Here is a 15,397-nt window from a genome sequence, read left to right as displayed (position 1 = left end):
AGAAACAAGGCTGCATGCACATCTATGACCATCTGACAAAAACAAGCGATGGGGAAAAGACTTCCTATTCAATAAATGGTGCTAGGATAACTGGCTAGCCGTATGCAGAAGATTGAAGCTGGGCCCCTTCCTTTTGCCATATACAAAAATCAATTCCAGATGGGTTAAATACTTAAATTTAAAATGCAAAACTATAAAATCCTTGGAAGAAAACCTAGGCAATACCATCTTAGTCATAGGATTGGGTAAAGATTTCAAGACAAAGACACCAAAAGCCATTGCAACAAAAGCAAAAATTGGCAAGTGGGATCTAATTAAACTTAAGAGCTTTTGCACAGCAAACTAAACTATCAGCAGAGTAGACAGATAACCTACAGAATGGGAGAAAACACTTGCAAACTATGAATCTGACAAAGTTCTAGTATCCAGCATCTGTAAGGAACATAAACAAATTTAGAGGAGAAAAACAAATAACCCCATTAAAAAGTGGGCAAAGGATATGAACAGACACTTCTCAAAACAAAACATACATGCAACCAACAAGCATATGAAACAAAGCTCAATATCACTGAGCATTAGAGAAATGATAATCAAAACTGCAATGAGACACCATCTCACACCACTCAGAATAGCCATTATTAAAACGTCAAAAACTAACAGATACTGACAAGCTTATGGAGAAAAGGGAACACTTATACACCGTTGGTGGGAGTGAAAATTAGTTCAACCATTGTGGAAAGCAGTATGGCAATTCCACAAAGAGCTTAAAACAGAACTACCATTTGCCCCAGCAGTCCTATTACTGGGTATAAACCCAGAGGAATATATATCATTCTACTATAAAATGCTTGCATGCTAATGTTCACTGCATTACTATTCACAATAGCAAGAACATGGAATCAACCTAAATGACCATCAGTGGTAGACTGGATAAAGAAAATATGATATTTATACACCATGAAATACTATGCAGTCATAAAAAAAGAATGAAATCATGTCTTTTGCAAGAACATGGATGGAGCTGGAAGCTATTACCCTCAGCAAACAAATGCAGGAACAGAAAACCAAATACTATGTTTTGGCTTATAAGTGGAAGCTAAATGAAGAGAACTCATTAATACAAAGAAGAGAACAACAGACACTGAGGTCTACTTGAGAGTAGAGGGTAGTAGGAGGAAGAGGGTCAGAAAAAACAACTGTTGGGTACCAGGTTTAATACCTGGGTGCTGAAATAACCTGTACAAAAAGTTGTGTGACATGAGTTTACCTATATAACAAACCTTCACATGTATCCCCAAACCTAAAATAAAAGATAAAAAATAAAAGGAAAATCAGTATGGTTTTATTAAAACAGCAGGCACTCAGAGACCAGCCCAGGCTTAATTACAGCTTCAGTAGCATTTGCTTTAATTGGAAGAATAAAAGAAGTGAAGTGGAGTGAATGAAGAAATTAGCATATCTATCATTGCCCTCACATTGTACATGGCCTTAAAACACTGTTTGCTTCTTCCTGTCTCTGAAGCTGCGCTGAACCCTGGAAAAAATTGTGGCATGGCAATCAGCAAATCCTCAGGCTCCACCTTTGTGAAATTCTAATTAAAATATTTTATAATCTTAAAGAAATAAGTTTTGGATTATGCGTAGTAAAAATTACTTAATTTCTAAGATTAAGGAAGTAAAAATGAAATCAATATCGTGTGCATATGTATATATATAATATATATATATAAATTGTCTCATATTTCTTGACAAGAAATAAAATGTGTATGATAATTCCTCCATTTTGTGTTCCCCATGAAATCTGAATATTATTTGGGAATTTGAGCTGGAAGTGATATAGACAGTAAGATGAAAATAACTCCCATTAATCACTCTGATGGGCATTTCTCCTTGTCTGTGTGCAAATTTCCAGTGATAGAGTGGGCTGTCTCTCTAACTTCTCAGCCTCATAATCAACACATCAACTGAACTAAAGTTCTTGTTTTCTGTAATCAAGTTTCAGGGAGCCATAATGCTATTCATGTACTCTAGAAAAATTAAGATTTGCAATTAGGTGATGCAATTCTATTGTAGCCAATAGTAAGTGGGTGCACCAGAGTAGACTGGTTATTTGCACATTTCATTGTTAGCCATTTAGTACTCATTCATTAGCATACAAAGTGTGTTAATATACATGTTCATGTAAGTAGATGTATATGTGTATTATAACAACATTGAATATTTGATGTTCTAAAGTGATACAATCCAGTAGAACGTTCAGCTATTATATTAGAAAAATGTTATTTGTCTATACTGTTCAATACAGTAGCCACTAGCATACGTTGCTGTTGAGCATTATGGCTACTGCGACAAAGAAAATGCATTTTAATCCTATTTAATAAATTTAAATTGCTACATGTGGGTAGGAGATGCCATATTAATTGGTGCATTTCTTTTTCTTTTTCTTTCGTTTTTTTTTGTTTTGAGACAGAGTTTTGCTCTGTCACCTAGGCTGGGGTGCGATGGTGCCATCTAGGCTCACTGCAACTTCAGCCTCTGGAGTTTAAATGATTCTCCTGTCTTAGCCTCCTGAGTAGCTAGGACTACAGGTGCCTGCTGCCACACCTGGCTAATTTTTGTATTTTTAGTATAGACAGGGTTTCACTATGTTGGCCAGGCTGGTCTCAAACTCCTGACCTCGTGATCTGCCCATCTCAGCCTCCCAAAGTGCTGGGATTACAGGCATGAGCCACCATGCCTGGCCAAGTGGTGCATTTCTAGAGAAATTATTTATTTATTTTAACTCAAATTAAACTTTCTGTAGAGTTGGGTGTATCCTTTAATATTCCTATATATTATTGATATTCTAATGCACAAAAACTAGAAATACATTGAATATTTACCAGTGAATATGCTCATGTACCTTCAATTTCAAATGATTTCAAATGATTTGAAATTGAGGGTAAGATGTGAGGCGCTAATTGTCATTCTTTTTCATTGATGATCCCTGATTTTTCAATTAAAAAATATTCCAATAATAGAAAAAAGAAAAGGACTAACAAGAGGTCTTTGACCACTTATAGAGAACTTATAAAGCTTTTGCAAAATTTTGACTCCTTAAATGATAGTCTGAATAGTTCATTTAACAAAAAGTAAATATCATTTCTTCAACGTAATTGGCATGCAGAAACTGTAACAGGCCTGGGATTTTCAGACAATTTCTAATACCACTATCATAACTTTGAACTACTTATTGGCTAATATTTGCTATTTAGGTTTTCCTTTGGTTTCAAACCTTTTGAAGACTGATCTAAGTGCTAAATACTCTTAGATGATGTCATTTTAATTGTGTAGGTTACCATCATATCTAAACAGAGTAACAGTATTAGTAATACCATCAAGGTTTGTTATTCATAGGCATTATTAAAACATAAATATTCAATTCAAAATGTAGGTGAATGTTCTAAATATTATATAACTCAAAGCAAATTTTTTTCATCATCCTTTTTTTTAAAATTTTTTTATTTTATTATTATTATACTTTAAGTTTTAGGGTACATGTGCACAACGTGCAGGTTTGTTACATATGTATATATGTGCCCTGTTGGTGTGCTGCACCCATTAACTCATCATTTAGCATTCGGTATATCTCTTAATGTTATCCCTCCCCGCTCCCCCCACCCCACAACAGGCCCCAGTGTGTGATGTTCCCCTTCCTGTGTCCATCTGTTCTCATTGTTCAATTCACACCTATGAGTGAGAACATGTGGTGTTTGGTTTTTTGGCCTTGCGATAGTTTGCTGAGAATGATGGTTTCCAGCTTCATTCATGTCCCTACAAAGGACATGAAGTCATCATTTTTTATGGCTGCATAGTATTCCATGGTGTATATGTGCCACATTTTCTTAATCCAGTCTATCATTGTTGGACATTTGGGTTGATTCCAAGTCTTTGCTATTGTGAATAGTGCCTCAATAAACATACGTGTGCATGTGTCTTTAGAGCAGCATGATTTATAATCCTTTGGGTATATACCCAGTAATGAGATGGCTGGGTCAAATGGTATTTCTACTTCTAGATCCCTGAGGAATCGCCACACTGACTTCCACAATGATTGAACTAGTTTACAGTCCCACTAACAATGTAAAAGTGTTCCTATTTCTCCACATCCTCTCCAGCACCTGTTGTTTCCTGACTTTTTAATGATCGCCATTCTAACTGGTGTGAGATAGTATCTCATTGTGGTTTTGATTTGCATTTCTATGATGGCCAGTGATGATGAGCATTTTTTCATGTGTTTTTTGGCTGCATAAATGTCTTCTTTTGAGAAGTGTCTGTTCATATCCTTTGCCCACTTTTTGATGAGGCTGTTTGTTTTTTTCTTATAAATTTGTTGGAGTTCATTGTAGATTCTGGATATTAGCCCTTTGTCAGATGAGTAGATTGCAAAAATTTTCTCCCATTCTGTAGGTTGCCTGTTCACTCTGATGGTAGTTTCTTTTGCTGTGCAGAAGCTCTTTAGTTTAATTAGATCCCATTTGTCAATTTTGGCTTTTGTTGCCATTGCTTTTGGTTTTTTAGACATGAAGTCCTTGCCTGTGCCTATGTCCTGAATGGTATTGCCTAGGTTTTCTTCTAGGGTTTTTATGGTTTTAGGTCTAACATGTAAGTCTTTAATCCATCTTGAATTAATTTTTGTATAAGGTGTAAGGAAGGGATCCAGTTTCAGCTTTCTCCATATGGCTAGCCAGTTTTCCCAGCACCATTTATTAAATAGGGAATCCTTTCCCCATTGCTTGTCTTACTTAGGTTTGCCAAAGATCAGATAGTCGTAGATATGCGGCATTATTTCTGGGGGCTCTGTTCTGTTCCATTGGTCTATATCTCTGATTTGGAACCAGTACCATGCTGTTTTGGTTACTGTAGCCTTGCAGTATAGTTTGAAGTCAGGTAGCGTGATGCCTCCAGCTTTGTTCTTTTGGCTTAGGATTGACCTGGCAATGTGGGCTCTTTTTTATGAACTTTAAAGTGGTTTTTCCCAATTCTGTGAAGAAAGTCATTGATAGCTTGATGGGGATGGCATTGAATCTATAAATTACCTTGGGCAGTATGGCCATTTTCACGATATTGATTCTTCCTACCCATGAGCATGGAATCTTCTTCCCTTTGTTTGTATCCTCTTTTATTTCGTTGAGCAGTGGTTTGTAGTTCTCCTTGAAGAGGTCCTTCACATCCCTTATAAGTTGGATTCCTAAGTATTTTATTCTCTTTGAAGCAATTGTGAATGGGAGTTCACTCATGATTTGGCTCTCTGTTTGTCCATTATTGTTGTATAAGAATGCTTGTGATTTTTGCACATTGATTTTGTATCCTGAGACTTTGCTGAAGTTACTTATCAGCTTAAGGAGATTTTGGGCTGGGACGATGGGGTTTTCTAGCTATACAATCATATCATCTGCAAACAGGGACAATTTGACTTCCTCTTTTCCTAATTGAATACCCTTTATTTCCTTCTCCTGCCTCATTCCCCTGGCCAGAACTTCCAACACTATGTTGAATAGGAGTGGTGAGAGAGAGCAAAATTTTTAATTTCTCTTTGTTGGCATTATATTACTCAATTGAATTATGCATTATTTCAAGAGTAAAATATATTGTAATATTTTATTGTTAGAAAAGCTGCTAATACCACATACAGAAAGTTATTAATACATTTCTTTCAGTGTAGTAGGTTGAATATTTCTCTCCCCTCCAATTCGTGTACACCTGGAACCTCAGAATGTGATTTATTTGAAAATCAGATCTTTACAATTATAATTAAAGTAAGAATCAGAGGAGATGATGCTGGGTTAGGATGGGTCCTAAATTTATTAATAGTTTTCTTATAAAAGGCGGAAAAGGACCAACATTAACTTTGAGAAATATTGCAAAAAATGGCATTAGAAATTAGGGTGATGTGTCTATAAGCCAAGGAATGCTGATTACCTGCAAAGACAGCACATAGAAGAGATGAATGAGATAATAGCTCCCCCAAGGATACTACAAGGAACCAACACTACAGATGGTTTGATTTTGGATTTCTAGTCTCCATAACTGTGAGAAAATAAACTTCTTTTGTTTTAAACCCCCAAGTTTGTGTAATTTATTGTGGCATCCCTAGGAAGCTAACACATACTTTAGTACTGGGAAGTGGGGTGCTTTTGTAACAAATACCTAAAAATGTGACCATGGCTTTGGAATTAGGCAATGAGCAGTGGCTGGAAGAACTTTTAGAAGCATAATAGGTTAAAACAAAATCTAGATTACTTTGACAAGACTCTTGGTAGAAAAATGGACATTAAAGATGATTCTGGTGAGAAAGGTGATTCTGGCAAAGAAAATTTGTGTCATTGTAGAGAATAAACACGTCATCCCAAACAGAATGTTGGTAGAAATATAAGCATTAAAAGTGCTTCTGCTGAGGTCTCAGAGGGAAATAAGAAACATATTATTGGACCCTGATAGAAAGATAATCCTTATTATAAAGTGCAGATAACATGACTGCATTGTTCTTTAACATTGGATAGAAAGCAGAACTTGTCAGCGATTAACTTGAATATTTTTCAGGGGAGATTTCCAACTACTGTTGAAGGCACAATCTGATTTATCCTTGCTGCTTATTGTTAAATGTAAAAGAAAGCAGATAAATTGAAGAAGGTTTTATTAAGCAAATAAGAAACAGTGCTTGGTGATTCGGAAAATTCTTATTCTATGATGATTACAAAAGATGTTAAAAGTATATGCTGGAGAAAGGGTCAAGGGTGTGGCTGGACAATATTTTGCTGCAGAAATAAGTTAAGTGAGTAACATTATAGATCCATCTCAGCAGAAGCCAGGAATACAAAAGGGGTTATCCAGGCAGGATTCAAGGAGAATCTTCTGGTCTAATGACATAGATTTTTTGACGTGTATGGAAGATCCACAAGATTATTGAGAATATTGTATTAGCAGAAACACTATTAGCTTGGACTGAAAAGGACAGAGACTATGAAAAATGAAAGACAGTTGATGGAATCCCAAAATTGTACAGGTAAGAAGTGGACTTATAGTGCTATCCTTCAGGAAGAAGGAAGAATGACTCCAAGAGTGGAGACATGATAAGAGACAGAGGTTGGGGAAGAAAAAGCAGAGGGAGCTCTGATCAGTTGGGCCCAGCAGACAGAGATGTTTGCCATAGGTGATTGTTCTCAGACCTTAAAACATAATGGAATTTGCACTGAAAGTTTTCAGTCTTGTGTGGAAATAATGACCCCTTTATTTATTCTAATTTCTCCCTGTAGTAATAGGGATGCCTATCCTATGATGTCTCACTATTGTATTTTGGAAGCAGAGGAATTGTTTTCTAATTTCATAGGTTCTCAATTGAAGAAAAGTTTTGACCCAAGATGAATCTTCCTCAGGGTCCCATTCATATCTGTTGCAGGTGTTGCAAGTTGGGACTCTTAGTTGGTTATATTTGGATAAAGTTTTGTATTTAGAGTTGATGCTAGCATGGGTTAAGGCTTTTAATGATGTTAGGATGGGGTGAATGTAAATGGGACAGCCATGTATTGAGGGGATGTAAAGCTGACTATAATAGGTTGAATAGTTTCCCCCCCGGGAATTCATGTATACTGAGAAACTCGGGATGTGACATTATTTGGAAAATGGATGTTTGCAGAGGTAAGTAAGGTAAGGATCAAGATAAAATAATGCTAGATTATGGTGAGGAAATGAAAGTGTCTTATATGTGAGAGAATAAGACACACAGAGACAATGGGAGGATGGAGGTAGAGAGCTGAATGATGCCTCCACAAGCCAAGGCATCACAAGGATGGCCAATAATATCAGAAGCTTAAAGAGAGTCATGGGATGGTTTCTCTTTCCAAGGCTCCAGAAGGTACCAAACCTGCTGACAGCTTGATTTTTAATTTCTGGCCCCCAGGACTGTGAAAGAATTAAATTTCTGTTATTTTAAGTCCCCATATGTGTGATTAGTTGATGTGGCATCCTTGAAAAACAAATATATAAACTAATGCAATAGATTGAGATTAATTTAAATATTACAAATGTGTACAATGTTTAATTAACATTGAGATAAACATTATATAATCCTTGAGGGAAAACATAAAATTTTAAATAACAATTGAAGGCAGAAAAATGGAAATTTGGTGTGTGTGTGTGTGTGTGTGTGTGTGTATGTGTGTGTGCATATATATATATATCTTTTTTTAAATTTTTTTTTGAAAAGAGTCTCACTGTATGGCCCAAGCTGAAGTGCAGTGGCATGATTACAGCTCACTTCAGCCTTTAACTCAGGGGTAGCCTCTCACTCCAGCCTCCCAAGTAGCTGAGACCACAGGTGCATGCCACCATGTCTAGCTAATTTTTGTATTTTTTGTAGAGATGGGGGTCTTGCTGTGTTGACCAGGGCTGGTCTCGAACTCCTGGGCTCAAACAAACCTCCTGCCTTGAACTCACAACTTGATGGTATTATAGGTGTAAGCCATGGTGTCCAGTCATATAATTTTAATTTTTATAGAATTGAACTGTGTATTAGTTACCATTTGTGGAATTAGAGAAGAAGTTTAAAATATCTTGAGCTATTAGTTTTTTAGTTCTACTTAGGCTATGAGAATTTCAAGCAAATATTTCTATTTGAAAGTTGATATATCATAAAAATGAATAAAAAAGCTGTCAATTTTGATGCAAAATTTTAAGTGAATAAAAATTTAAGTTAAAGAATATCCGTGACTAATTACATTAAACTAATAAAATACGAATATTGGAAAAGAACTAAAAGGTATTAGAGAATGATGTGGTTTCTCAAAAATATGTTCTTTTCTGTGGACTTCATATTTAATAATGGCAGGAAGTACCTTGGCATGGAAAGGGCTGAGTAAGTTGTGTTGCTGGACACAAATGAAAACTTTACCAACGTAAGTACAAAATGTATAATAGTAAAATTGCAATAGCTTAAACTATAATATTGTAGTTTAAAATGATAGATTAATTCGTTTATTCCATGAAGTTAACACTGACTTTCAACATTGGTTTTAGTCAAGTTGAAGGCCTTTGATATTTAAATAAACATGTATTTGCTGAATTCTAATATATGTGATATATAAATTTTCAAAAGAACTTAAACATTTGATTGCAGTCTTTCTTTTGAAATACACATTTTTTGTTATCTTAAATTTGAGGGTTGATATAGATCTTATTTTAAGTATACATTTTCTGCCATCTTTAAAAAAACATAAAATACTAAACAATAAATCATATTAAATAATATTATTTAATTTTCAATGATGATTACTTAAATTATATTGGACTTTTTACTATAAAGTTCACTAATTGTATTTGATCAGAGATATTATACATAACACAAAGGTAAATGAATACTTAAACTAAGAATATTAAAGAATTTGATTTTTTAAAATAAAGCTTTTTGATGTGATCAGATTTTTTTCTCACTTGATTCTTTATACTAAAGGTACAGCTAAGGATAGAGAAGGTGGTATTTTATAAAAGTGTGTGTGCATATATAAATATATGAATATATATTATACATGTGTGTCATATATGTGTGTATGTATATATGTATATATATCTATATATGTGTATCTATCTATATATATATATAATCTTGTTTAGTGTTGTCTGTACTCATTTTTAGACTTCTCCTAAATTTTATGCCAAGAACTGTAGTAGGTTTTTTTTTTCAACATTTGCAAAGCCTAATCCATTTTAGTGATATTTCCACCACAAAACCAAAAGCAGTAATAATAATAGCAGTGTGTTCTGAAGTGAAATTGATGTTTTGCATCTGAAATCAGAAAACTAATAACAACTATTAAGCTATTAGTATTTCTTTAAGAAAAACCACAAATGGCGCAACTCCTCAGGGTAGCCAGTTTCATATACAAGGAACAAATGAAAACAGAGCTAAGACAGTTGTATGATAAGGCAGTTAATATATTCTTACTGTGATTTAGTGAATATTTGTGGAGATTCTACTACATGATCAATAACATGCCAAGTCATTTTGTAGTACAGATGTGTTGGATTTGAAGAATAAATTAGTATGGCCAAAGGGCAGTGCTTCAGGAGGGTTGTTTGATGGAGTTTCTCAGAGACTTTCAAGTTACCCATGTTTTGCTCAAAAGATAAGGCATTTTCAATTTAAGCTGCAATGTAGAAGAGAGTCTTCCTTTCAAAGCATCCCTTAAAAATCCCTGTAATTGTCTCAGCGGGCAGAGAATTCTGACTTGTGGAGAAAAGAAGCATAAAGTTTCACATTAGATGGGGTGAGGGATAAAGGCTTAGAGCTACAGATAGCAGTTAAGAACATGTCACAGGGAAGCCAAATGTTTATAGTAATCATTTGACAAAGTTTTGGGTTTAAATCCTGTACACTAAGTAAGGAAACAAATATACTGAAACTTAAGAGGCATCAGTAGTTAAAAACACATATGTGTCTTAAATATTTTGCTTTTACCAAGAACATATCAATGATAATAAATTTTTGTTAACCTTTACCATGGGCCAAGACATTTTAGCAAACATTCTTGATTGAAGTTCCAAATTTCTTTTTTGCATGAACTGAATCTACAATGCAGATGCGGCTTCTGCTACTTCCAGTTTTTGTTTCACTTAAAATAAGACCATAAACCTGAAGCAAAGAATGTAGAATCTTCTTTATTTAAATGATTCTCCCTTTTATTCTTATCCATACCTCATTATACTGTTTTTTATTATTTTTTGCAAAACTTATATCTATGTTTTATGAAAGATAATCATTTTTCATACTCATATTAATTGGTTTATATAATAATTGAATTATGTTATTGCACTAACTAATAAAAGTGGAATAATTTGGTTTGGAAACAAACAAAAGTGACTCTTGATAAACACACAACACAAATACAGAAAGAATAAGTTCAAGAGGACTCAATACTATATGCCAATACTACATGCCATGGGCATATATCAGTGTATTTTGCTGAAATAATTGAAGCAGTAAGTTCTTTTGCCCAATGGGTAAAATCATTCATGATCACTTATATCACACTAATAATTGCAAATAAATGACCTAAAAGCTATTAATTGCATAGGTCCCTGTCATGGAATACTGAATGGCTGCCTGCAGCTCCAGGAGACCACAAGCTTCTCAGTGTCTCACATGAAGGGGATCTTCCTTCTTCTACAGACTTTCTTTAAAAGAGTAGTAGACTTTACATTGTGAGTTCTTAAAATATCAATGACCCCTCCAAAAATGGTTTATATCTTGGCTTAAAATTACAACATATAAGAAGAATAACACACATCTGTAATGTTAAGCCATTTACAAAGAAAATTCAATGAAACGTGGGTTCTTCTCAATGTCATAAGAATATCCATTCTAAGCCAAATTAATCCATGAATTTAAGGCATTTTCTCCTAAGAGAATATTTTATTTTGGTAAATGAAAAGTTGATCCTAAAATTTATATGAAAGAAGGAAAACTAACAGTAACCAAAGTGAATTTAAAGAACTTGAGAAATGTCCTACTAGACTTCAAGGCTTAACATAAAGCTATATGAGTTTAAAAAAACATGGTATTATAACTGAGATCCATAAATAGCCTAGTAGGGTAGAATAAACCAGTAAAAATGAGCTCTTATAGAGAATCTTCATATATTAATAAAATAACACTTTTAATCAGGGTAAACATAACTCAAAAATTATAATGGAGTAAGAGATAATAAGTATAGAAGAAAACCATTTTTAATCTCAAGTATTTCTGCCCTTGAAAAAACACACATACACACATGCCAATTCCAAGTGCATAAAATCCCAAATGAAGAAAACAAAACTTTTAAATTTCTTAAAGGAAATATAGGATTAAATTTTATGAATGACCTGGTACTGAGAAATATTTTTATAAAAAGGAAACAAAAATTTGATAAGTTTGACTCCATTAAAATGTAAACTTTTTGGTCAATATAAGCAATATAAGTCACTATGAAGAAAAGTTAAATGGCAAGCCACTGCCTGAGAGAGGATATTTGCAATGCGTACTACTTTTAGAGGTTTAGCATCCAAAATACTCAAAGAATCAAAACAATCACGAAAGACAAACAATTGAACAGAAAAACTGGCAATGATTTTAAGCAGGCAATTCAGAAAGGAGGAAACCAAAAGAGTCAGAAAGCATTTGAAAAGATGCTCAACCTCTGTAGTAATCAGGTAAATACCTAATAAAACCATAATGAGATGCCCATCCATATCCATTATATTGCCAAGATTTAAGAACCCTAACAACGTTGGTAGTGAGGAGGTAGAGCAATAAGCACTATTATGGAAATATAAATTTATGCCACCACTTTGTAGAGCAACTTGGCAGTATAAAGTAAAATTGGATATGTACATCCCTTCTGAAACAACTATTTATTCATCAGACATAAACCATAGAGACTTTCTTGCTCACACGCCCAGGGACATATATAAAGAATGTTCCTAGCAGCTTGAGTGTCATAAAGAAACTGAGAAAATTTAAATGCTCATTCAGAAAAGAATGAATATAGTATCATATTTTTTCAAATGTGTAACACTGTAATTATCATTAATAAAATAGAAGATTGGGTCTCAACATAGATAATATTAAAATATATTAACTCTGAGAAAATAAGTTAATTAATGATAGATGATACCATTTATTTAAATGTTTAAAACATCCAAAATATTGTATTGTTTAGATAATATAAACATATTTTAAAATATTTTTAAATGAATATTAATAAAAATCACCCAATATTATATATGGGTTTCTGTGAAGAATTTGAAAGGTGAATGTGGTTCAGAAAAGGTACATAGGAGCATAGGAGACTTCAGATAACTCTCTAATTGTTTCTTAATTCCAAATTTAAATTTTAAAAAGGAAAAATACGAAGTAAATCTACCTCTCACTCTGTGTCTAATCTCTCAATCAAAATGTAGCCATCCTAATTTCCTGCAAAGAATGCGTCCTTCTCAATGCGTGTATCTATACATATCTCTAATAAGACATTGAAATGGAAGCTTTACCAGTATATGGGGCACCTTTCTGCTCCATGTCAGTCTTTAGTCTTTTTTTTCTTAGTTACTGTAGTGTGAGCCTCGCCAAACTCACACTGAGTGCAAACTTCAGCTCCTTTCTTGTGCCATGGAAATTTATATTTCCATAATTGTGTGTATTGCTGGTGTTGTTAGACTTCTTAAATCTTGCCAATATAATGCAAATGATGGGCATCTCATTATGGTCGGCCAGCTGGGGCATGACTCCACTTTCTTGCTTCCTGCCCTTTGCATTTTTTTGTGTGTGGATTTCTTTGCTTAGGAAACTCAGTTGGTGCCCTTGAATTAACCTTATGATGAAAATTTTGACCAACTGGGGATAGAAGGTCCCCAAAATCATATTATATGACTTATCCATTCTCATGGGATAGAGCAACCAATTGCCTGTAGCGGGGGTAAAGTTCATTATCTTCCTATTAACTCTCTCCTCTTCTTTTCTTTTCTTCCCCTGACTCTCAATTATAGCTTCTTGGATCGCTTACCAATCCAATATATGCACATAAGCCTGTGTTTCAGGCATATATATATAATCTTGTTTAGTGATGTCTGTACTCATTTTTAGACTGCTCGTAATTTTATTCCAAGAACTCTAGTGGGTTTTTTTTTGTTCAACATTTGCAAAGCCTAATTCATTTTAGTGATATTCCCACCACAAAACCAAAAGCAATAATAATAATAGTAGTGTGTTTTGAAGTTCTGAAAAACAAGAGGCCTAAGACAGAAAACTAATAAGATGGAGTTGACATTTCATAGGCAAATAAACATATGCAGAATCTATAAATAAATATCTCATGGAAATAGATCTTCTACTATTGTCCCATCAACAAGTTCTGGGATATAAAAACTACTCAGAATGTGGACAGGATTTGTAAAGAGATTTCTTTGAGGGAAAACTGCTGTCTTGCTCTCCTAACAAGAGGGAGTTTGGGTGTGATTTCACTTTCTAGCTTTAGGCCTAGAAACTTCAAATTTAAACACGACCCCTGGGAGAGCTTGTCATGTGTTTTTTCTGCAGTTTCGTGACATTATAGCCTGGGCCTAACTGTTCCTTGACAAATTAAGAAGATGAGAGTTCCTAATTACCCTCAGAATTAGTGGTAGAGCTGGGAGAGCGTCTTACTATTGGAATCTGCTTGTATTTCAAGGATTTCTGATAGGATAAAGATGCAGGAGTCTTTCCAGGGATGCACAGGCATGCCATAAAAGAGACCCAAAATAGAGATGTAGAGAACATATAAGCAATTGGATTAGAGTTCTCCAACCTCCTCTCAAAATATGCCCCTAGAGGAGCAGAGGAACTGCAGCAGTAAAAAGCTCCAAGCTGAGGCAACATTAGCAGAGGAAGAAAGCCAATACAAGCAGTGGTAGATAATTGCAATTACCACAGCAGAGGAGAATAGTCCAGCTGTGGACCTTTCAAAGAAGCCTCCTGAGAGAAAGTAATTTATAAAACTCTCAGTTCCAAAGAGCATAAGGCAGGTTTACTTAAGGTACCAGATCAAAAAGGAGTATTCTGTTCCTTCACTTTTCCTCCCTCCCCACAGCCAACCTGAAGAAATAGCCAGAGAGCTGTTGGAACGTGAATGGTGGTGTAGCGGGCTTTTGTGGACATTGACGAATACGAAGTTATTATTAGAATTGTACACTGGACAGTTTTGACTCTGAAAGACACCTGGTTTGTGCCTTGATTTACCTAAGAATAAGATCATTTAGCTCAGAATGAGAAGAAAACACAAAATTTCATAGGCCCTGAAGAAACTCTTATGCAGTAAGCAATTCCTTTCACCAGGTAGCTTGTGAAAGAGAAAGTGGGAAAATTAAAATTTTACGTAGTATAAAATACACACACACACACACACACATTTACACATACAAATGAAAGGACATCATGCACACTCCTTTGCTGCTTAGTGCTTTCATTTAAATATATATGAGACTATATCCTCAACATTAGCACATGTAGGTCTATCTTATTTTTAATTTTTATATAATTATCACAACAAATATATTAATTCTTAGCTGTTGTAAAAACTGTTCCAACAGAACAAATTAAAAACAAAGTCATTCTTGTCTCTCCACAATTCTGTTTTCTTCCTCAGAGAAATATTAGTTTGGTGTAAATTCTTTCAGCAAAGAAAAATATAGCTTTGCTTTATTTTTTGCCAAAATCTTACCATATTTTATTAGTGTAAAATTTCATTATTTGAAAATAAAATATGCCTTATGGATTATTATAAGCCAGAAATTATGTAATTATACAGATGCCTCATTGTTTTAATCTACAATACTTTATTCTATAGTATGAATA

The sequence above is a fragment of the Pongo abelii genome, chromosome 11, assembly GCF_028885655.2.
Source record: "Pongo abelii isolate AG06213 chromosome 11, NHGRI_mPonAbe1-v2.0_pri, whole genome shotgun sequence".
NCBI classification, from domain to species: domain Eukaryota; kingdom Metazoa; phylum Chordata; class Mammalia; order Primates; family Hominidae; genus Pongo; species Pongo abelii.
This window is presented reverse-complemented; position numbering follows the sequence as displayed.